This window comes from Phalacrocorax carbo, chromosome 3 (assembly GCF_963921805.1).
Source record: "Phalacrocorax carbo chromosome 3, bPhaCar2.1, whole genome shotgun sequence".
Lineage (NCBI taxonomy): Eukaryota > Metazoa > Chordata > Aves > Suliformes > Phalacrocoracidae > Phalacrocorax > Phalacrocorax carbo.
Window position 1 is genome coordinate 98,875,649 of NC_087515.1, and position 25,414 is coordinate 98,901,062.

A 25,414-nucleotide genomic window follows, 5' to 3' on the forward strand; every position below is an offset into this window, starting at 1 on the left:
CAAAGTTTTCTTCAATTGTTGTGTTATCATCTAATGTCACAACACACTAATCTAGCACTAAAATGCAGATGCTTTATCCATGCTTTATTTCTTCCACAAGGAAAGGCAGAACATTAACTTGGATCTCTGCGTCACAGAAGTTAAGACTGAGGGAATTAATTTTCAATTAATAAGAAAGAGCACTGTAGATCAAAAGACAGAAGTCCTAATTCTTCTCTTATATGGAGTGCTATAAATCAGAATTGAGCAAATTATATTAGCCTGATATTGAAGCAATGTAAACTAACAACCTGATACCTTCCTTTCTCTGCTGGCTTCTCTTCTGACCTGCTGTAGAGCCCTGTGCAGTGATTATACCTCTCCAGCTTTAGTCCCTCCTCTTTTAAACTAATCTATACTGCTTATCCACCTCCACTTTCCACAGGTGACAAATATTAAGTACATTTGGTATTAAGTTGAGTTTCAGATTTCTTGTTTTGTTTTGTTTTTGTTGTTCTGAGAGACTGCCTCAAAAAAAGCATAATAAAACAGGAAAATGAGGAATATATAATTCTTACCAGCAAATAGAATTTCTAATACTTTTAAACTCCTTTTCTCAATCCTCTTTCTATCCCAGGAAAATCTGTTTTATTCTAGGGACTTTTAGTTTTTTCCTGCTGGTATATTTAGATCATTTTGGTAATAAGGGAGTAAGGGTCATTTATTTTACTTTTTAATTACTTAGGTGCTCTTTAAGAGCTTTATTCTGCAGGTCTTAGACATTTAACTTGACAGTAGAAGTTATATTTATATTTATGTTTTTAAATTATATTTATGCTTTTTCTTCTGCCATCTATGTGGATCTTCAATATTCATTTCCAGATACTGTTGAATTTTTAAAAATTGTCAGGTGTATAAATATGGGAAAATCCTTATTCTGACTGAGCACTTTTCTAAAAATTCACACTGCATAAAGAATACTGTCACTGAGAATGCCTTGGGGGAACTATATCTTCCTCATTACCATGCAAATATTCCTTATCCCTGAGAGGGTGATTGGGTTATTGTGAAATGGAGAGGAATTTCACTCAAAGATTTAATAAGTTAAGGGATTTTCTGAAGACTTTCTTGCTGCTCAAACCAATTTGAAATTTTGGCAATTTTCATATTATGAAGGTGACCTCTTTTAACCACATTTCACTGCCAGAGGCTCCCTCAAAAACTGTCTAGTTTATTACAGGGAATCTTTCTGAGAGCCTTCAGGTCAGGAAAGGCTTATTCTTTGAAGAGCTGGAAGTCACTGAAAAAGTACTCTGTCTGAAATACTTCAGAATTTAGCGGGCTTTACTATTGTCATACAGACCTGGCAAAAACCTATCTGAGGCTCTACCTCTGTATTTTAAAGCAAGTATCTATTAAAAGAAAAAGGTACTTGAAACTTGCCTGTTTGTTTTAGATTCTGATCTTCTCAGACCCTTGGGAAATTAAGATTATCCATCTCAAATCTCATTGCAAATTTCAGTGCCACAAGAGTTTAATTATTTTTTTTTTTCCCCATTGAGTCCACATGGTGTTTTTAATGAATATTTTGTGTGAAAGTGTACTGTTTTTGGCTGTGATAGAGTTAATTTACTTCACAGTAGCTACCATGAGGCTATATTTTTGATTTGTGCTGAAAACAGTGTAGATAACAAAGGGATGTTTTCATTACTGCTGAGCAGCGCTTACACAGAGTCAAGGCCTTTTCTGCTTCTCATCCCACCCCACCAGCGAGCAGGCTGGGGCTGCACAAGATGCTGGGAGGGGACACAACAGGGACAGCTGACCCCAATTGACCAAAGGGATAACCTACACCATATGATGTCATGCTCAGCACATAAAGCTGGGGAAGTGATAGAGTTAGAGCTGTTGTGACTAAAACTTGGTGCTTTGGGGGAGTTAGAAAGGCTTCAAGACAAGCTCGTAAACAAATCTACAATGATGACATTTGATCTTAGAAGAGCAAATGTACAGAACCATAAAGATAAGGAACTGCAGAGCAAACACTACATGAGAACAGACCATCCCTCAAGGTCTCAGAACTGAGTTTGCACGAAAGCGAAAGTTAACTAGCTGACACAGTGAGGAAGAGTATATACTTCATCCAGAGACCCCTGATGACCACCCAGAGACACAAACAGGCATGCACAAAGGATATCTGCATATGATAATGAGTTGTCAGAAAACTAATGAATATGTATGTAAAGCTTGTGTAAGTTATGCAACTAACCTTGTGTGGGCATGCACTTTAGGAGAAGTGATTCCCTGTGTGTCCAGCACTGCAAAAAAGAATACCTGCTTAATAGTCATTCAGACTATTGAGTCCTGATTTCAGTTTTTTCATGGCGTCAGAAGGAAGGAGGGGGGGGACACTTTCGGAGTGATGGCGTTTTGTGTTCCCAAGTAACCATTACGCACGTTGGAGCCATTTTCCTGGAGATGGCTGAAACCCTGCTTGTCAATGGGAAGTGGAGAATAAATTCCTTGGTTTGCTTTGCCTATGTGCACTGCTCTTGCTTCACCTTCTAAACTGTCTTTACCTCATCCCATGTGTTTTCTAACTTTTACTCTTCTGATCCTCTCCCCCATCCCACCAGGGGGGAGTGAGCAAGTGGCTGTGTGGTGCTTAGTTGCTGGCTGGGATTAAACCACAAGAGATAGTTATAGATTTGGATCAATGCTCTCTCAAACTGTCATCTTACCTTAGTCAAAATGATTTTTTTTAATCTCCACTGACCTTTGACTTGATAATATACTCCAAGAAATTACCTACATGTGCCATATCAATACCTATATTTCTGTATCTTATGTATATATTTAAAGGACTTTAAATTTTCATCTTTTCTTCAGAAACTGATCTACAATATTCACAGTATTTAAATATTTGAATTATTTTATTTTTTTCTTCTTTTTTTCTTAACCTTTGTGTAGTTTCCTATTTAAACTGAAATATTCTGAATACATTGTGTCCTGTGAGAGTATTTTTCCTCTATTTTTGGTACCAATGCTATTTTTAAATTATAATTCTTTCTGCTTTTTATTCCATTGCTACCCAGGCTCAGGTCACTCAGCATTCTAGATTCAAGGATGGTTACAGACTAAGTGTTCCCATGAAGGGTCCTTATTGAAGGTATATTTGCTCTTACAAGTTAAAATGCAGTAACTAATGATGTTTTTAGAAGACACTCACTAACCTGCTAGGTCCAAAAAACATAATCTTAGAAGAGTTTTTCAGATTTTGCATTTATTTGTTTTCTTGTAAAAAAATAAGAATTTTTATAATCTGTTTTCATTATAAAACAAACTCAAGGCCAGCAGTCAATGCCTGTATTAAGGGGATAACTACTTTCAATGTAGTATTAAGCAGTGAAGTTTGATTCTGGTCATTCATTCCCTAGGAAAGTGCCACAATCTAACATCAGTTGCAGGGTGTTATGCCCTTATTTTTATCTACAAACAATTTTCTCTCTCTACCATGCAAATTGCATGTTTCCATGAAATTCTGCAGTTTTCACCCACATTTTCTTTTTGTCTTGTCAAAAAAAAGAAAAAATTTAAACATCCACAATCCCATTCAGTTAGGCTCTTACACGATATGAAATGGTAAGGCATCTTCTAGTGAACTAGAAAAGGTGAATAAAGTGTACAGAGCTATTGCATCTATACAAATAAACTGAACAGGACCAAGGTATAGGCTTAACGACTGAAGTGGAATTGATCATACTGTTCAATTATTAAGGTGGTCCTTGGCACAGCTTTGGTACAGGTCAATCAGCTCAGTCCAGACAGTCTGTGCCAAGTATGTATACTTACATAAGCTGTGAACAGTTTCCAGAAGCCAACCACGTAGACATGTCTACACTGTTCTCAGGAGTATACAGCTATAGGTGTGCTATGCCACAGGGGCCTCTCAGGCAAACAGTTGCCATGCTGTTTTACTTACTAATGTAGATACAACAAAAAGAATACTGTTGAATGAAATTTTTCTCACAGTTGGCGTTTCTTCCCAATGCAAAAATATATTTGCCAGGAAAAAATTAAGCTGTCTTAGATTCTTTCACAGATTCTGGTTTTAAGCTTAGCTGGACTACACAGCAAGTTTTCAGTGTTTTATCTTCACAAGACTTCTACGAGGTAAATAAATACTGTTAACTGCATTTTGCAGATAAGGAACTAAGGAACAATGTTCATAGTTTTGATAACTGAGCAAGTTACTGGAGAATAACAGGTAATCCCATGAAAGTTGTCCCTTAGTTTATAGAATAACTACACATGCACATGCTCTTGCTTGGCAGAGTTGAGGTAGTTTACAAGAAGATACTACATCTTGCACTCCAAGCTTTCTTTTTGCACCCTCCAGCAGCAGGAGTAAGAGGAAAAACCAATCCTCTCCTTAGATCTTGAACTTCTTAATTGCAATCTGGATGGTTGTTAAGAAACTCAGTACTAGGAAGCAGTAGCAAGCAAGCATGATGTAGCGAATAAACAGTTTCTTCAACTGTCAGCTGTAGCTGAAGAAGCAATGACCAAGTTTAGTGCAGCATCAGAGAAATTACCTACCACTGGGTGGTGGCTTCAGCTAACAGCTCTGACTTTACTTGGAAAATATTTAAGTGAACTCATGCAAGCAGAGATCAAGACAGGCCTGATGGATGGTCTCTGACTGAGGCCAAATCAGAATTTTTCTTGTGTTGTTGTGTTTTTCTGAGAATTATGTGCCAAGATTTTTATTTGGTCTGTACTAGATTTGAATTGTGTGGGTATACAATAATTTCAGGGAAATAATTATTTCTGTCTCTCTAAGGCCACTTCTCCAAGCAGGCCTTTCCTCCAGATGACACCTCTTGCTGTGAGAATCAAAGCCTCCAAACCAAGTTTTGAAATACATCTCTACTCTTTGGCTGAAGAAGTGCTTGACAGAGGTTGGTGTATTTACAGCTATTTGTTGTTCATTTTAATTAACAAACACATTTTAGTCTACAATGTCCTGAGCTCTGGTGAAGTCACCCTGAGAACCAAGATCAAGTATAACTGGCATCTGTCTTATATACTTCTGGCCTTTATCACCTTTCTGAACACTTCTTTGGCAGTCTTTTTGATCACATCCACTTTTCCATATCGAAAATAAATTCCATTTTCATATTAATTTTGTGTGGCTTCTGTTTTTAGTCATTCTGCTTTCACACATTTATTTATTCCATTGAATTTGTGTCACCTATTAGAAAAAAGAAATATTCACATATAAATCATAATTACTGCTGTAGTGCTTAAATAATGTACATCTTCAGAGCTAATAATGTAAGCAATAACTTGGTTTATTTTTTTAACAACCAAACATAAATGACTATTCCATGTTATAAACTGTGGAAAAATGTTTACACATAATCTCTCTCTGGGTCTCAAAAACTCCACTTTTGTTTATGCAAGAAAAATAAGATAAAATAACAAGCTTTTATACATGGATTCAAAGTGAGACTACAAATATTCAAACCAAACTGAATGAATGAACAAATAAGTAAAATCTCCACACAGAAAAAAATTGATATATTAAAATTTTCTTTAAATTAATTGATATAAAATTACCTTTATATATTTATAATAATTATCTCTATGATACTACCTTTATATTACACAGTATAATTGTGCTAATAATATTTTTATGAAGTAAAGGAAACAGCACTAGCACTTGTTTTGTATATGATAGAAAAGTATAACACTTTAAATATTCAGAAAATATAAATTAATAGGAATAAATGGAACAGTATTCTAGTTATTTGGATTATCCTTTTCTTTTATGTCAGTATGGAGATCTTAAATGTCACAAAATTTGTTTTGTCCTTTGGTAAAGGATGAATAGATACCTGTAATGTTTCATATGATCTTATGTCTCTCTAGAAAGCTCACTTCTATACATCTATAATTTCTTGGTTTAAACCTCTCCCTCATACTTATAGTGCCTTTCTTATACTTTCCTGAACATTACTGACAATTTTTTTTAAAGAAAAGCTTTATTCAGTATTCTGGGAATGAAGTAACATCAATGACCATAACAGTATTATAATGTTATTCTATATTATTCTTTTTCTGCTTAGTAGAGTTTAACAGCTTACATATTTTTGACAGTCACTGGGTTGTGTGAGTTGCCTGCAATGTTATCTAGATTTAATTTCCTAGCAGAGACTAGTCACCACTAATTTTGAGAAAGCTAAAGCAGGGTACTTCCTCAATAACTTATGTATTTCCATGAGTGGTAAGATATATTGTGAGCAGAGAATGGGAAAACTTGCCTTTGTTTTTTTCATTATCCCTGCTAATGTAAGGGAGTAAGTTATTCCCTTTTAAAAGGTAAAAAAAAGTCCTTTCATGCCTTTTTTCTTCCTAGTTTATTTTAAAAGAGGACTGTTCACAGGGCTTGTTTCCAACTCCAGAATGTTGGAGTAGGCACAAAACAAACTTTGAGATGAACTAGCCTGATCCACAATCCACTCAAAGTACCTGGAATACTTTTGGATGCGATCTTAACCAAGAGTAGATAATGACTACATGCTTTCATCTAATGCATAGGCTTTCTGATATGTTTGCAGATGTAAAGGTTGAATATGGTGCTCAATCATTGTAATATTTTACAATAAAGCACACACATCATTTGGAGGGAGTATGTTTTACATTTCTTGAAATAAAAACTTGAAAATGGCAGATGGGAGATGGCTCTTCACCTGTTGAGGCAGCACTGTCATTCCCAAAGGAGGCACTTTAATTCAGTGCAAATGTCAAACTTCCTAGAAACTTTCGAGAAAACAATTGAATTTTTCTGCAGAATTGCTGAATCTTTATTTCAGAATGCTTCTTTCATTTTTTTCTTAAATTTTCCTTTGTGTGACCTTATCAAAACATACCCAAAGATCATCAGGAATTGGTCAGACTTTTTATCACATAGTAGTACCAACTGAAGTTTTGTACTCAAAAGTTGAACTATGCTTCCTCTTTGGTGTTGGATAGTGACAGGGCCATGCGAATATCTAATTACATGATTCTCTTTTTCCTTAACTTATAATACAAGAGTATTCTATAATTCTAGAGAACAGACACTGATATAGCCTGTATGGAGAATAAAGTAAAGATTTTAAAGTGAGAATAGATTTTGGTCATTACCCCTGTGTTCAATATTTTTCTCTTTTCCTTTATCATACAGAGATGGCATATAGTTTTATGGCACTGATGTTCATACAGTCATGTATGTGTTAGTAGTTAAACAGTAGTTTCTAACTAAAAAAACCTTTTCTAAAGCTTTTATTTTCTCTGTGGAACCGAATTTTTTCACTTCAGAAAAAGGCAGCTTTCATCCTAAGTGAAGTTTCTTTTTATTTTGTATTGAGAGGATGCATGAAGTGTGTTCTGTTTCTTGCTTTTTATGTGTGAATTGAATGGGGATGAATTCTTCCATTCATTAACTAGGAGTTACAATACAAACTTTACTTTGTGGGTTCAGTATGTGGGAAGATTTTGTAAACTACAATACAAAGAATGTAAAGTCTTTCAGATTTGTCTTTCATATTATGCACTGTTACTTAACAGTACCATGGATGAAACGGGTTAGATTAAAATGATTCATAATATGATATTTTACATACCTGAGCAAAGGCCTTGAATAATCTTTTTTTAACTCAGCATGTTCAAATCATCACATGATTTCTAAGAAAAGTCGTTTAATCTCATTTCCTATGACCTTAAATCAAAGATGTATTGAGGCATATTTATGCAATTAAGGACTTAAATTGAAAAAGGAAGTCTGAGTAGTAAACAGATTTATAGTATTTCGGAAGATTTCTTTTTCTCTAATATACAGCAGTTTCCTCTAGCAACAGAATTTTATTTTTTTTTTAGTTCAGTTAGAAAGAAATAATTAAGAATTATTTTAATTACATTCCAGAATTTAAACCATGTGTAGTCAAAAAGTATTTTGGTGTTCTACAGACAGTTGTTTCCATAATATGACTAGACATATGACAATAAATGCAAGGAGATAATGTTAAGCTCTCATTTGCTTTTACAAGTGCTTCAAAGTTTATCTTTTTTTTTTGCTTTGTTAGCAAGTATGTTTACATCTAGAATCATACCAAACTTTGGACTTAAGTACATCCATGAACAACATAAATTCAATTTAAACTGAACAAGTGATAACTATTTTGAATTTGTTCATATTTATAAATATTGGTTCAGGAATAAAAGATACCATCTTTCTAGCAGGAAAGAAGCAAACATTTGAGTTATCCAAACAGAAGAAATATTTGCTGAGAGATATTTTCACACCAGTGAAGTGATATTGCTTATGTGGCCTTTTATACCATAAGTCTAGACCAACTAATCTACATTATCTGTAAAAAAATAGTTTATCTTGTTTCTTAGATACAATACTTGTTGTCACTTTCCTCTATTTGTTTTAATAAAAAATAAATTACTCCTGTTTGTGGTAGTGTTTGTAAAACTGTTCTACTGATCTAAGAAACATAGCCTAGGTTTAACATTCTGATTTTTCCTTAACTGTATATAGAGTATGTATAAACACATATAAGTATATATTAATATTTACACTCAAATTAGTTTATTTTCTTGGCCTTTCTACATGTCTGCACTATAGACAGATGCTAAGTTTGCTCCTGTGGTGGGTAAGCCTTGGCTAACAGCCAAACTCCCACCCGACTGCTTGCTTACTCCCCCACTTCAGTGAGACAGGAAAAAAATAGGAAAACTGGAATGAGAAAGCTTGTGCCTTGAGATAAAGAGAGGGAATAAAGACAGGAACCAAGTACCAGTTACTGTTGTGGACGAAACAGACTTGACTTTGGGAAATAAGTTTCATTCCCTGTCAATTAATATAAATGTTTAATTATTGATTTGGGTATTTAGAAACAAAAAAAAAAAAAAAAAAGGAAAAGAGAAACAGACATTACACACTTGGGAAAAACACCTTTCCTCCCCCCTTCCCAGGTTTTTCATCACTCCAGGTACCTCTTGTGCCCCCTTTTATATCACTTCAGGTTACACTCAGTCCCTTCATGAGGTTAACCAGTGGCGCAAGGGGAGCTATGGTCAGGAGACAGCAGTTTCTCTCTGCATCTCTGCCCGTCTCCCTCTGCTCCAGCACACTCCACCACCGAGTTGTTGTTCTTCCTCTTCTTCCTTCCATCGCTTTGTTTTTCCCTCTGTTGTTTCTCACTCTTTTTTGCTCCTCCCCTCACTCCCTGTGACATTTTGTGTCCTTTCTTACACATGCTTTCCCAGAGGCACCACCACCGTGGCTGCGGGGCTCGGCCGTGCCCTGGGGTGGGTGGGTTGGAGCTGGCTGGAACCGGCCGTGCCCGGCACGGGGCAGCCCCGGCCGCTCCTCACAGAGGCCGCCCTGCACCCCCAGTGCTGCCAGTGCCCAGACACACTCAGTACACCTACAGAAAGAACTGTCATTAAATCTGCATTCAGTTGTCCAACGTTTCCCATTCTGGTAAGTTCCATGATAAAGATTCGCAGTCATTTGTGAATGTTATCTGTGCATAGCTCGTACCCCTTTTGCCTCCATCTGCTGTGAGGGACCCTTCCACAGGACTTCAAAGTCACTTACATGTAGTACCTTGCAGTTACACTAAAGAAAACAGGCAGAGTACGCTTGACTTAACCTTTCCAAACTTTGTGGGCCATGTACCTTTGCCCCGGTTCTGATAAACCAAAAGTCATAAAAATCACTGTGTAAAAGTAGTTTTTCCATTATATTTCCTACTTCTGTGTCTGTTTGGCTTCCATCACTTCTTAGTTAATATTTCTATTGCACTTGAAGACTAGATTAAATCAACTATTTTCTGGACTAAATGACAAAACAAAGGCTTTGCATAGTTGCATCACAATTTAGATGACAAGACACATTTTTTCTAAGGGCAGTGCTTCAGATCAAGACATATGTGGAAGAGGAAATGGGTGCTTAGCACATCTTCCACTCAGCTGCCAACTTTGTGCAGTTTATGAATGAAATAAAATGAACAAAGGTGATATTCCAAGTTAGGAATACAGGCTCAGCACTTAGAATCTTCAAACAGAAGTAAATTTGATAGGGATGCCATTGAGGGCAAGCCAGTGTGAAGTACCACAGAGTGTTTTCACAGTTCCCTGTCTGATTATAATCACACCTTAATGATTTTTGTCCCTTATTGATGTGCCATGCTCACTAACTTATACATTAACTCTGGAAACAGTACAATAAATAAATGCTTGGAATGTGTTATTTTTTCACTTTTAGTGAATATTAGCACCAGGAATACAAATACCACTGTGCGTATTTCTCTGATGATCGTGATGTGATGATACTCCTTCCTGTCCTTGCTGACTTTTATAACCATCAATTCCCCCAACTGTAGGAGAATTAAGCCTTTTGGGAGAAGCAAACTTGTTTTGCTTAGATCTTAGTTTAAAGAAAGGCACAATAATATTACACTATCCTGTGTCTTTGATTCTACTGTTTTCCCTTCTCTAGAACAGAGGTTTTTAAGTGCTGCCATAGTGCCATGGGATTCATACTCAGAATTCCTTTGAATTGCAGTTTCATGTCTTAACACCTACCTCACACATAGCTCTTCTTTGTTAGGATGAGGAGTCGTAACAGCCTGTGGATCAAATGAAAGCACAGCAGCAGCGGCGGCAGATTTTATGGATGAAAAGTGTTGGGGTCAAATTCAGCTGTGATTTAAGCATAAAGGAATTTTGTGTGTCCTTAGCAGAAGTTAATCTGCTTAGAAGGTCCATCATTTTTACCTCAGAAATACTCATTGTTTCTACATTTATAGCTACTCACAGAAGTTACATGTCAGGCAACATTGAAGTTCTACTAAATAGGCAGACAAAAAAGACTGGAAAAGGACATTTTAAATATCCCCTTCTGTATTGAAGTTCAGCCATGCTTTCTACTGCACACAACAACAAGCCCAAGAATATTCACACCGTGTTGAACTTCTACTGTCTTTGAGCTAAACTTTCTACTATCCAATAAGATGAAAGGGTTTTTTTATCAGGTTTTTCTTATCTTTTGTCTGTATATTTTTTCGGTAATGACACCTACTATACTTAGTCATTAGCAATCAACAGAAGTGAGAATTACTAAAGGAATGGGTCCCTACTTATATTTATTTTAGTGAGGGGTTATTTTTGAGTAAGACCTGCATGTTCAACTCCGTGTGAAAAATCCTGAAGGCAGTAGTAAGAAGAAAGATTTTTCAGCCATTCTTACTATTAATAAAAGAATATAGAAAGGAAGAAGAATCATTGAAATACAGTGAATGTCATGGTGGTTTTACATTTACAAAGTAAAAGCATGAATACAGGGGGGGAAAAAGAGTTTTTTGACTTATATTAATGACTTGGTGAGCATCCCAATCCTTGCTTTTTTGTAATTTTAGGAATATAAAAGGCAATCATATTAAATCATGCTCTTTCGGGTTATTAAAACACAACTTTGTCTGTGTTACCAATTCTAATTCTAACTACATTCTGTTCTTTGTTTTTCATTACAACTGAGGAAAGTTAGGGGTTTGTTAGGACTCTTCTACTATAGTTTAGGTTTGCTAGTTGGTTATTTTTATTCATTTACTTGAAATGTTACATTTTCCTTTATTGTTTGGATCTGGGTTAATGTCTCAGCTTTTCTGATATGATTTTAGTAAGATTTGAATGCTTTTGCTTGAATATTTTTTTCCTATGTCAATTCAGGGATATATAGAAGAAGGGTGTAAACAACGTATTGAATATACACATGATTTCAAAGTGAGATAAAACAACATTTTGGAGCAATTGTTTCCTGAATAGCCCATTATAACTAAAGCTTTTCCTTTTAAAATTTCATTTTTTAAAATATTCTGAATATTTAAAGGTGTTCCTTACAAACAGGCAATTATTTTTACTCAGGTAAATTGTTTTTAAAACAGAATGTTGGTGATCATATATTTTAATGTATCAAATCTCACATACTGCTGGCTTCAGACAAACTATGTGGAATCCTATTCCTTTTCACAACCTTTATTTGGTTAATAATTCTAGAATATTTTCATTTCATTGTACTGGAAGATTGAAACCTATTTCTATATGTGTTTTAAGAATTATTCTCCTCTGAGAAGTTGAACAAAATCTTTCCTCTCTATCTGTCTCACTACATTAACATTCATAAACTTGGACTCCCTTATATGAAATACTACTAATAATGCAACTACAATAAAATAACTCAATGTATCCTTTCATCATCTGAAACTGGCTTAATCTGACAGAAGATTTCTATGGAGAGGATAGAGTCCCTATAATATATTCAGTATTTTACTATAATACAAATTAATCTGCTTTGGAACATGTACGTTTAGATATGTTTTTTGGTCTCCTAACCCTTTATACCAAGGAACTATTCTGTCTAGCATAGTGAATGCACAGAAAATTTACTTCTCACTCCAAAATATCTTCACCACTTGCTCAACAATTTACCTCTGAATGTGCCCTATAGCTTTGCCTTTTATAGTACTTCTGTGTTCAGGAAAATTTAAAGACCATGAGACAAGGTAACAGCCTTCCTGTAAATAAAAAGCAATTGAAAAGAGGAAGATAATTAACTGTTCTTTATTCCATTGGCCCAAAAGTAATGGGCTTAATTTGCAAGGAGGGATATTTAAGTTAGATGTGAAAAAAGGTAAGGATCTATCTATTGGTAAGGGTAATTAAGCTTTGTAATACATTGTCCAGGGAGCTTTTAGAATCCATATCATTGATATTATTTTAAAAAGAGGTAAAGCAAATTCATTAGGAATACCTTGGCTACAGCTAATTCTGTCCTAGGACAGAGAATTTGATTATATGATACCCCAAGTTCCTTTCCAGGTCTATTTTCTGTATTTTTTAACACTGCAAATACTGAGGTAATCAAATCCACTTTTCTAAGACAACACTGGAAAACAATTAGAAGGGATTGATGTACAGTAGGACACATAGCTGTATCAATTACAGTGTCTGGCCTTCAGTTTACTACATGCTGGCATAGATTTCTGAAGAGCCTTAGCCTCCTCATTAGCCTGTTACTACCCTACTGTGTGACAGAGCCATGTGGCTGTGGGACTGAGACAATACCAATAATGACAACCAGAGCAAAAAAAAGCCTTTTAGCCGTTTGTTGTAATTTGAGGAAATTTTAGCAAAAAATAAGAATCATGAAGTTCTAGCTTGTTTTTTCCCTGTCTTTTGTTAATTGTGCCAACCATGCCATTATTCAGTCTCCCTGAGAAGCAAAACAGGTTGGCGTTGGTTTTTTTTTTTCTCAGCCCAAGTAAATACATTAGTTAATCAAACAAAGTTTCCAATATTGCAGCCTAAATGCTATGAATCCTGGAGAGTTTGAGAGTTCACCATTACCTAAGCTGGAATTGCAGCTACTTTGACAAAAACTATGTCTAGATAAGTTGTTCTTTAATGAGTTATACTACCATAAATCTTCATATTCTACCACATTCCAGTTTTCATCAGGAGATTCCAATTCGAAGCAGTAAATCTGGTTTCAAAATACACCAAAATTAACTGAAAAGGGTATTTCAGAAACAAGGGTGCCACAAACAGCTAGCTCATATAACAAAATAATGCCCATTTAGGATTTTATTGACATTACAGAAGCTTACATGAAAGAAAAACTCTTAACATTGCTAACAGTATTTCCAGAAGTAATTTTTCATAGATTATTATACATAATAACCTTAAGAATCAAAACTTTTGTTTATAGTCATCCAAATCTACATCAGATAGCTCCAGGATTCTGATAAATGTTGTATATTTTTTAACTGAGCATAATTATTTAAACATTCAAAAAATATTTACTTGTTATCTCAGACTTTCAGTGGAATAACATGTGTTTAACTCCAGACTGACAAGTATGCTTTCATGTTGTTTTAATTATGAAATTTCAGTTTGTAAGGGACTATCTATCACTCCCAATTGAATGTTTTCAAGATACATATACTTCGAATTCTTTTAGTAAAAAAATCCAACTGCTCACTCTCAAGGGAAAATTGGACATATGGTTGGATATCCAAAATGGCAAAACTGAAAATCATTGGAAAACATTGTCTACAATATCTCTGGGATTCCCTATTTGTCAGAAAAACATATTTCTTTGAGTAGTCATGTCCTTTCAGTTTTCTTATAGTTCACACCATATGGGATAACTTCCCCTCAGAAAACACTACACTTAAGATGCTGCAGTATCTTTGTAACAAAACCAACAGTTCAGAAGAATTTTTGTGCCCTTCTCCTTCCTCATTGCAGAGTAAAGATCCTCCACATTTAGATGTTCTGCATATTTTTAAAATAAAAAGAACAAGTTGTTGAAAGGGCTGGTTTTTAAATATACATGTATTCTACCTCTAGATCTACATACCTGTTACCTGTGTACTACTCACATTGATTTGGTCATACTTTAACTGATCTGGACTGTATTATTACAAAGTTACTATAAGCAGCTGTTCATAAATAAAGGCATACAAACATGTAAGCTTCTTGGCAGTAGTAGGACAATTCATGAGGAAGGTGTGTTGTTTGGATTCTTTTTTACAATATTAAGAGACAATGCTTGTAATTTATTTCTCCTTTTAACTGTATTATACATTTGTCTGAGATACATTTTGATTACGGACCCCTCTTTTACTATCCCACAGGCATAAGCAAACTCCACACTAGCATTGAGGGTATAGTTTGCCTTTTTTCCTCAGAAAGGGGGATGATTGTTGGATGGTTCATTTAATAGTTGTTGGTTCCGATAGTGGCACCATCCCTACTTCTTCTATGCAGAAAGCATCAGTCCCTAACATGTTTCTCAGGCTTCCAAGCCCAAGACGTGCTCCTCAGAATAGCCATACATCTGGTCTATCTTCTTCCTGCAGGCTGTTGGAGCAGCTGGTCAGCTAGCCAACTTTGGTTCTTTGCACCTGAACCTGTGACAGCAGCCCAGCAGACAGAGGTGGAAAAATCCAACATCAAATGCTGCTGCAAGGAAATGAGTGAAGAGCAGGGCAGCTCCCCATGAGAAAAGGATACGCAGGCTCACTGAGAAAGCAAAAAGAAGAAGGGGTATGTGTCTCAAAATTAAAATCTGACTTTTGTGATTGCTCTGTTAACCACAGTTTAATATTTGTGGTCACCACAAAGGCTATTTAATGTAGGCTTGTAAAATTCCTTTTCCTTCAGATAAGACTAGGAGAATGACATAGGGTCTCTACGAGAAAACTTTTACATTTAATTTCCACAGAAAGATTTTTCCCCTCGGGTTTGCCACATGCACAGTGAGAAAAAAATTCAACAGCCCTGCCAGTAGAAGTATTTTTCTCTGTACAGCAGTCTGTGTATAGATTTTTTTTTGTCTGCATCTTATGGTTATGAAATTTTCAAATTTGTAACAAATTCTTCAGTGAATCACCAAAAGTTTCAGCCTGTTATTGTTTTACAATGCTGTTATAATGATTCATTACCGTATTGGTGCCTCTGATACAGCAATCCCCTTGAGTAGCTTCCTGACCTTCTGTCAGTCTGTCATTTCCTTTTTGTAAAAAGAGTGATCAGAGTTCAACAGTTTGAAAATACAGTCCAAAATTTAGCTTTGTAATTGGTAGCATTCTCACCATGACCAAGGGTTTTCAGGTTGTTTTGCTTAGAAATATATTCATTGATTTCTTAGTTTCTGGTGCATAGTTCAACAACATGCCATAAATGTAATATTCGTTCACTTTAAGGTATGCCAAGCAAGGTATTTACATATACCGCTCTATTTTAAGAGTCATCCTAGAATGAATCTCTTCTGATATTGCCATCCATGGTGTCAGTAACAGACTAGAAAGATAAAATTTAAATGAATTAAACAAATAATTCAAAAAATGTGAGTATTAAACTATTAATGACCTTATTCACAAGGTAAGAAGAGTAATTTTCCTAAATGTCTGAAATAAATGAAATTTAATTCTAATTCATTTATCTGAAGTACAGATGAAAAGAAAATACTTCAAATTATAAATGTTTCCCACTGCTAAACCAAACACACCAAAATTATTTTTAAAGAGAGTTTTAAATTGCAACAAATTTTACTTCTAATTGAGAGAAATTTTTCTACTCATATTTCCAAGCTTACATTTTACCAGGTATACAGAGCACATTTCAAACCATCCAGGATTAAAAAAAAAATATTAAGGAAGAAAAGGAAAAAAATCACTTAAGAAAATATCATTTAGATATGCAATAAAACCAGATATTAGGATCAAAGTATAAGATATTCAGAATATAGTCACACTGAGCACATCAACAGTAATAAACACAGTATAAAATCTACACAAAATACTTCATTTATATTTGAGTGTTTCTTTGTTCTTTCAGAGAAGTGCTAGTTAATTCTAAAGTTATGTTTAAATAACTCTTTATATTCTACTCTGCTATTTTTGCTTACTTGGAACTCTTTCAAACTTCACTGCTAAAATTCCTAGGTTTTCAGAATTGCAACTGGTGTAACTTGGCATAACGTTATTGAAATTCATGAGCTACACTTCTCTGCCCTCGTAAACTGTCTTTTAGATCCAGATCCACACTGGAGACAGTCCTGTCCCATTTTGGTTTCTGTGGTCTAGGCTACAAGTAAGAAATTCTAATCCACATGTATGAAATTCTAAGTAAATTTTATAATTTATGTATAAGCAAGGAGTTCCTCTAAGTGAAAAATCTTTGGCAGCATAACCATACTCAGCAAACAAATGGCAGGAAACTATTTTGCTTGACTTTGAAAATGTTAGTCAGAAGCTGAATGGACCCTTCCATTGCATTTCACTTCTTGGAAAGTCTTTAATTCCACCTTGACAGTGTATTATCCTTTCAAAAGAGATTTCATCAAACAATAAATGTAATTGTGGGCAACATCTGGTTTATGTTTTATGGAAGAAATAAAGAAGCTGTACCCATGTTTATGCCTGGTATATTTTTCCTTGACTGATTAATAATTCCTAGATTATTTACTCTTTATACATTATGATGTCCTTTCCATAGTTCATAAATTTTTGTTCTTTTTATATTGTTTTTACTGTCAGCTCTACAAATTTAAAACTCAAAACCATACAAGAAAACTATTAAATTTTGACAAATGTGAATTTTAGTTAACCTCTGCAGCTGATTACAAACAATTCTGTATGCACACAGATAGTCTAGTTGTCTGATGTGGTCTTCTTGCACAGTGTAGGTGAAGTAAGAGACTGCAGAATTAAAATAAATGAGACATGAAAAGTACCTGAAATTATTTATCATTTTACAGGAATGCACTAAATCACTTCTGTTTGGTAATAATAGCAGCTGTAATAATAGCAGTAATAACAGTATTCTTAGTAGTAGTATTTATACTAAAATGCTTAATGGCACAGGGTTCAGAATTCAGCTAGGTTTGTAGAAATGTGCCTCAGGAGTCAAACACACAGAGAACCCATTTTCTAGAATCACATTTCTTGAGCATATGGTGAAAGGAGTGGGGTAAACTGCACTATCATATGAAGCAGATTAAACAAAGCACTAGCCGTGTGATATTTGCTGCAGGCATTCTGCCTGAAGGATGCTGATGCAGAGAGAATGCCTCCAGGAGTATTAGACAAGTGTGGTCAGAAACAACTATTACTTTATACTTTTAAATGGAAGCAGCATATGCATCCCTTACCCAGGCTTCAGAGTACAAAAAGGGCAAAAGAGAAGCTGTGCACCAGTTAACAACTATTTAAAACCACAACACATTTCCATGAAAATGTGTTTCCTAATGATGCATGGTTAAAGACTGATGTTAATAAAAATAAAATTCAAATTAACTTAGAGGTTACTTCCAGCTTGATACTACAGCTTTCTGAGATACTCCAAAATAAATTCACAAAACTAATTCAAACATGGGGCAAGTAAGAAGGTTTGAAGTATACCAATACCTGTTTTACATAAAAAAATGCAGAATTGTGTCTCATTTGGAAGACATCAAAATGCTCCCAGAACTACTCCACTTCTAAGAGCTCTCCTCTCTTGCCCACCCGCTTCCCCTCATGCCAGAATATCAGGAGGTTCAAACTGCATAAGAATTTATCATAGTTTAACTTAAGTGGTTCTGGAATTTATCATGAAGCTGGCATTAAGCCCCATCAGTGTCCTGTCTAGGCATCCAGCGAGCAGGCATCTCTAAGTCTCAGTTCACTAAACAGCCAGAGTCATAAATCTGGAAACTGAGGTCCAAGTTTTGGGACTTTAAGCCAGCCAAGAAGGCAAGAACCTCAGAACTGCCAAGGCAAAAGACAGGAATGGAGCTGGTTTCTTAGCCCAGCTAAGTAGAGAGTTTGCAAACTAGAATTGTTTTGGTTTTGCCAGAATTTCACTGAAATTGGTATTTTTAATAGATTTGTGAAATTTTAACTTATTGTCTTTTCTGTCTGAAAAAAGTAAACAAAAAATATCTGCTGGAAACTTCTGAAAGTATTTATACCTTCCTTAAAAAAGTTTCCATTAAAGTGCTCTTAGATAGTAAAATTTATAGCTGAATTTCTATACAATTGGTAGTCTAGACTTAATCTCTTCTAAGTGAACAAAATGCCATGATTTTGAGACTTTTGATATGATTAAATAATTTCAGGAAGTAATTTTGTAAATCATACAAACTTTCATGTTCTTGCACAATAATATAATGCTGCTACAGAAGATAGGACCACAGGCCACACAGTAAAGCACTTCTTACCTCTGCAGTGAACTGTGCCTAGGAAATAGTGCCTAGTATTTACATAGTATTTTATACATTCAAAGCATCATGCAGACAATAACTAATTAGTCACAAATATATAGAGACTAATTTTCTTTGTGAGCAGTTCATTTGTTGCATCTATGCAAACTTGGAACAAGGTCAAATCTTTTTTGTTAATACTGCAGAACAGTTATAAAGCACCCCAGAATATTTAGCGCAGACAAATAATTCCAGTATTGAGAATAAAGCTGGTTACAGGAAAAAAAAAAAAAAAAAAAAAAAAAAAAAAACCAAAAAAACCACCACAAACCCCACCAGAATATGGAGAAATACGGCCTTTTTCTCCCTCAAGGCTTTTCTGGGGGAAAATTTCAAGTCAAATTGAGTAACTAATACCCAGAACTCAAATAACTGAGCAGCTTGTCTTAAAAGATGCAATGAGAGAAGAGATTAAGCCCTTACTATCGTTCAGACTGAGCAGGAATCTAAATGCCAGTCTCTCAGATTCGAAAGGAGTGAACTTCTTTGAAAGCTACTAGCTATGCTAGGCTATAAGCGCTCTTTATTTTCCATAAGGAAAATTATGAAAACATTATCTTTATTATACAGGGACATTTTTGAGATGCTGAGAAGTTATTCAGAGGAAGAAAATGATCAGCCTAATACTATTTAAAATTAGTGAAAGAACTTCTGAAGAAGAGTTTAGTGCATTCTACTTACAGTTGTTTAAGGTACTTGTGTTTCTTTAGCATTCTTCTGCCTGAATATAGTAATAAAATAATAAAAAGTTACATCACATAATGCTTATTATCCAGAGGGTACCAGTATGTGTTCTAAACAAATATATGGATTCCCTACTGCACCTTACAGGGATCACTTCACACATTCTTGAAATATAGCCACTTTAGGTAAAACTCAGCACTTGCTTAACAATGCACAGCAAACCTCACATAATGTTTTACTAGAAGAAAAAGAAATGTAGTGTTCAAATAAAATGCAGGGGGATTTACTGGCACAGTGTAATTACTTGTGTTGGAATTTGTCCAGGACACTGGGGTTAATGCTCCTACTGTTACAGAAAATCCCACTAGCTTCAAGCATTTAATGGCTTCAAATGGTGGAGGCTGGAACATGATTTGATGTCTGATATGAAGTAGATGATGACAATCTTTGAACGGTCTTTGTATTTGAGTCTGCTCTCGCTCCAGTTTGAGAGTAGCATAGCACTTACTGTTCTGTGTAGTTACCAATGATCTATACTAGCAAGAAAAAAGGAATGTCAGGCCTTCAGAAAGCTTTGAGATCCACTAAAGGCTGTAAGGCTTTTTTCTTGATATTAGGCATACATAATATTGAAAGTATAGGGTATTAAAGGTCATGACTCGATGAAGCACTGTCAATATATGATGTAAAATCATCAGGGAGACCAGAAAGCAAGCAAGATATTCAGGGCTGTATTTCTAATATCGTCACAGTTCTTGCATTACTCTGAGCTGAAGTGATAGCTCTGTAAATAGGATCTCTCTACTTAGACACAATCCTAAAATCTTATTAGGGAAGAACCACATTATATACTGGAAAGAAGAGCTTGTAAGCAACATATAAAAAACATATTAACTTGCAGTGATAACCTTTCTGCTCTCTATGAGAGAACTCACAAGTACTCAGACAAAAAAAAAAGTTCTCTCTCTGATATTTCTATTATAGTGGTCTGTATAATCAGAAAACTAATATATTAAATTATTAGTAAATTATTTCAGAGAAAATAGTCTGCTTTAACCATTGAAAATGGATTGTATGTTAATATTGTTGTATCATGTAATATAACTTACTTTATAAAGGGACAGCCTCCACTGAACGGAGGAACCGACAGTACAAAAGCTCATAAGCCAAGACACAAGTATGTTTTACCAGGTGTTGAACAGAAGTAGTTCTAAGATTTATGTGCGTATGTGTGTGCATGAGAAGTTTTTTCTGGGATTTGAAAGGATTATTTATTGATTTCACAAGGTATGTGAATGTCATAACACATTCTAACCCTTCTGTTCTGTTAAAGCAAACACAGGTTTTGACAGACAATAATAATTAAATAATCAATTCTTATTATATTTTTCACATAAATCCTTCAATGTCCTTTAAAAAAAGTTTTTTAAGAAGTTATTTTTTCCTCTACATTACAGTCTGTGCAGTTATGAACATATGCAAGCTAGAATGGGAAAAAAACCTGGCATATAGACTTTATTTTAAATTATTCTTAACTAGCCCATCATTACCTCTAGCCTAGCTATTTCAAGGCATCTAATCTAATTGTGATGTTCTGAATCCCACTATTTTCAAAGTAAAGAAACAGAAGCCCACTCCTTATTTTGCATCAAGGATAAATAAGTGGAATAGCCTCCTCTTTTCCAGTGACTAAGGGAAAAGCTAGACAGCTAGTTGAGGAGAGATGAAATGTTCCAAAAATTTGGATGTCACAGTCTCCACACTGCAACAAATAAATGTGCCTGGAAATTTAAAAGTGCCCTTAAAAATCTACCTTAAATCTCATTGAATGGTAATGATATTTATACTTCTAAGAAATGTGCTTTCACATTCATATTCTAAACTCTACAGAAATACCTTTAAAATACACTTAAAATATGACATGACATCACTTTTGAAAATGGCAACTATACTGCTAATTCACTCTCATCCTTTTGAAAGGTTTACCTTGTCGTCTTTGCCATAGGATGAACAAGAATAGCTCTAGCACTTCAGTTATGAAGAGGCTGAGTTTTAAACATTATGTATAGTTTTATAACCTGAGGCTCTTTTCCTCCTTCAGTTACTGATGAGGAAGAAAAGAGACAGAATTCACAAGTATTCGTGGCAATTTGATGTTATTGTTTTCCTTAATCTTTTTTTTTTTCATAGCATTAACATCAATTTTACACAATTGTTCTTCTCTGACAAGCATTGCATTTCATAGAAGTCAATAACTTTGACCAAATAACTTGTAATACGATTTCACAATAGTTCTCAAGCTATTATAACTAATAGCTCTAAATGTAAAAAAGCTTTAAAACCATCTGTAGCTTCCTGATTGAAACATGCTTTTTTTTATTTAAAACCCTGCAGTTAGGCACAGGAACTTTTAATCCACATTCAATAAACGACTATACTCTTGAAAAAGATTCTTCATTGTTGCTTGCAAAAAAAGTCAGAAAATGACCCTTTTATTTTTTCTTGTTCTGAAGAATGAAACGTAACTAGTTATTATCAAAAAGTCTGGAAAAATTCTTACTTAATTCACACTGGTATGTAGGGAGAAAGATGGTGCAGTGATTAAAAAATAAAGAATAAGTCTAACAAAAGCTGCAGGGATTGTTTACTACAGGTTTATGAAAATGAAGAGAAAGATTCAGTCTCTGGCTTGTATTTTTCTTTCTAAGAAGAATTCATAAAGTGTTATTACATTGATTTTTTTTCTATTTTAAAGAGTAATTAAAGTTCTTGCTGGGAACCTGTCTATGTACAATTTACAAATTATGTGTAATGTCGAGGACTCATTAATTGTGTAGAGACTAACCACAAATTCCACTTCTAGTTCTGTCTTTTCCATTTGCACTTTAAATGGAAAATCTACTACCTATAATGTAGGAATTAATGTAGGCAAAATTCTTGAGCTTTAATAGTTCGTTATTTTAAGCGTAGTCCTTTTGTAGAAAAAAGCTGTCTTATTTTTTCTTTTTTTGCCCAAGTCTGAATGCCAAAAAGTGGTATTTTTCTCTGCCTACCTAACATGTCTGCTTACTATGTTTTTTTCAATGCTTCTCCAAGTTGATAGAAATCCCTTGTCAGGCTGCATTATGCTCAGCTCTTCCCAATCCCTCTGGTGAGGTGATGGGCAGCTCAGGAGGTTGGGGTCTGTGCCTAGTAGTATCCTTCTGCTGTTCAGTCTGTCTTACTTATTTTCCTCCACTGCTCCTTGCTTTCTACTGCTCCTCTGCACTGGTGTGGGTTCCTTTATGGACCGCAGTCCCCTCCAGGGTGTCCCTGCTCTGGCATGGGTCATCCATGGTCACAGTCTGTCAGGGGTGTCCCTGTTGCAGCATAGGTCACCCATGACTGCAGTCCTCTCAGAAGCATTTGTCCTCATGGCATGAAGCTGCTTCTTCTAAGAGTGTGTCTCCAGCTGTGTCCCCAACAGTGTCCTCTTCCACGTCTCCTCTGTTTCCTCCTCCATTTTCTCCAAAACTGTGCCTCTTCACAGGTCTCTTCTGGTGTCCTCTTTTTTGTGTCTTCCCATGTCTCCTCTCACATATATCTTTCTTGTGTTTCCTCACTTCTTTCCTTTGTGTCTCCTTTCATATGTTCCCACATATCTCCTCAAGTGAGTCTACATCTGCTGCTCCTTGCATTTTCCACACTTTCTTAATTATGTCTGAGGAGTAGTGCTGTGTGTTCCCCTCACCAGCTTCAGTTTTGGGACACAGTGGGGTGTTTGTAGTGGCTGCCAAGACAAGAGCTCATGGCCTTCTCCCACATAGGTGTTAGTCTAAGGAGCAAGAGCAGGAAGTGCTTATGGTCTTATTTCTGAGAAGGGCTAATAGGCAGAAAGGTGACAGGAAGGAGCAGTGCTCCTGTCCGTTCAAACTTCAGGAAGCATAGGACTACGGAGATGTAAAATGCTGAGATCCAAATATAGCAATGTGTGAGAGCAGCAGAGGCTGAGCTTTACCAGAGCTGCATGACATCTTCTAATTATTATTGCTTATGAGAAAAAACAGATACAGATAAACAGATAGTACTTGATTCAATTTTTATGAAAGGAAGAGTATGAAAATAGATGCCATTAAGATCATAAATCATATTATGAAGCAGATACACATAAAGAAGTTATACACACTGTGTAATGAAACCTATTTGTTAAAGCATGAAATACTTTCATTTTACAGAGAAACTGCAACACATGTACTTTAAAATGCACGCTCAAATACATCTCTCTATAATATAACAGATCCACCAAGTGGACAATTCACAGATAAAATATGCTGTTAGGCTTAAAGCTTAATATATTAAAATTAATAGAAATATACCACTTCCTATATTTTTCATATAAAACCTGGCAATATTAGAAATTAGGAAAACAATTCATTTTCATTGCTTAGGCTTAGCCTTCTTACATCTGTCATAACCTCAGCTTATGGGTCAGCAACATTTGTTTTATTATCACTATTATGTTTGATCCTGACTTGCTAACACAAGCACAGTATTAATTCTTCTTCTACAAGATGCACTCCACATTGTGCTGGAAGATAGACTTGCATTTTGAAAGCAAGAAGTTCAACAGTTATGTGGAAAATATAACTTAGGAAGGAAGTTACATAACAATAGGGCTGTTACTTTGTAGTATTTTACTTTATGTAACTCCCCTGTGTTTATTACATTAAAATGTGCCTTTGAAACAGAGGTTTCACATATGTTATTTCCTCAACTGTGTCTCAACGTTGTCTGGGAGAGTGTTATTTGGCCTGAGGCAAAACCACACCAAGGGTTGTGTTAAGAAAAGAAATGGACAGTCAAGGGCAAGAGTTCAATCCACCCTGTTTATTAACTAGTATAGGGTTAGCGGTAGACTTTATGTCCAAAAAGCCTTTTATGATAATCCACTTTGTCATTTTGCTTTTTTACCTTTAGGTAACAAGCAATTAATTCATTATTCTCTAATTTTGCTAGTAGTCTGTTACATATTTCTTACAAAAGCTTTGAGATCTGGAAAAAAAAAATCAAGTGAATCTTGATTCAGGTTCTTTGCAGTACCTGATTGGACCATAAAGTCTCGATTGTTGAGTGCTTTATTGGTTTTTTTTTCTGTTAAAATGTGTCTAATTTCAAGTTAAAATTTCATCTAGATTCATTTAGCATACCTTGTATCTTGCTATTGCTCATATGTTCTACACTGAAAAGTCCACTCTCAGAGGCATTCTCCTCTTTACATATGTTTAGGTAGGTTATGATTCTGTCAGTTTTTCTCCTAAATGCCCAAGCAGACTGTAGGAGAAATCCAGCTCTAGACTCAGGCATTTGCATTTAGCTATCCATAACAAAGGTACCTACATGTAAGTTCAGTAGATGTCTAAGGTTTCACTACATTCCATGGAGAGCTAATCAACACAGCCAAAGGCTCCTAGCAAAGTCTTCAGGCAGATACATCTGCTTTAGAATGAACTAAATGTCTCTCTGGATGTCATCAATTTTATTGATTAAAGTCACAGTCCAATTGCACAGTTTATTTCATGCAATTTTAGACACCCTAAAGCATCCGAGATATACATGCTGGACTGTTAAATGTGATGCAGGACAAGCAGGAAACACATGGCCACCTAGAATGATACCTAGAGAACAAGCATCTCAAATGCACCAGACACCTAGGCATAGGTAATTCAATCAAGCCTAAGATGCATACTGAATAGAAAGGAAGCTTAATCATTTAGCCCAACTTGCATGGGCTAAATCCAAACCTTTGTGAAACTGTGTTTCTGTTCTTGTACCATTTTTGCAAATCATCCCCAAATTCAAGTAACTTTTAAAGTGAAATACTGACTGATATTCCAACAGGGATCT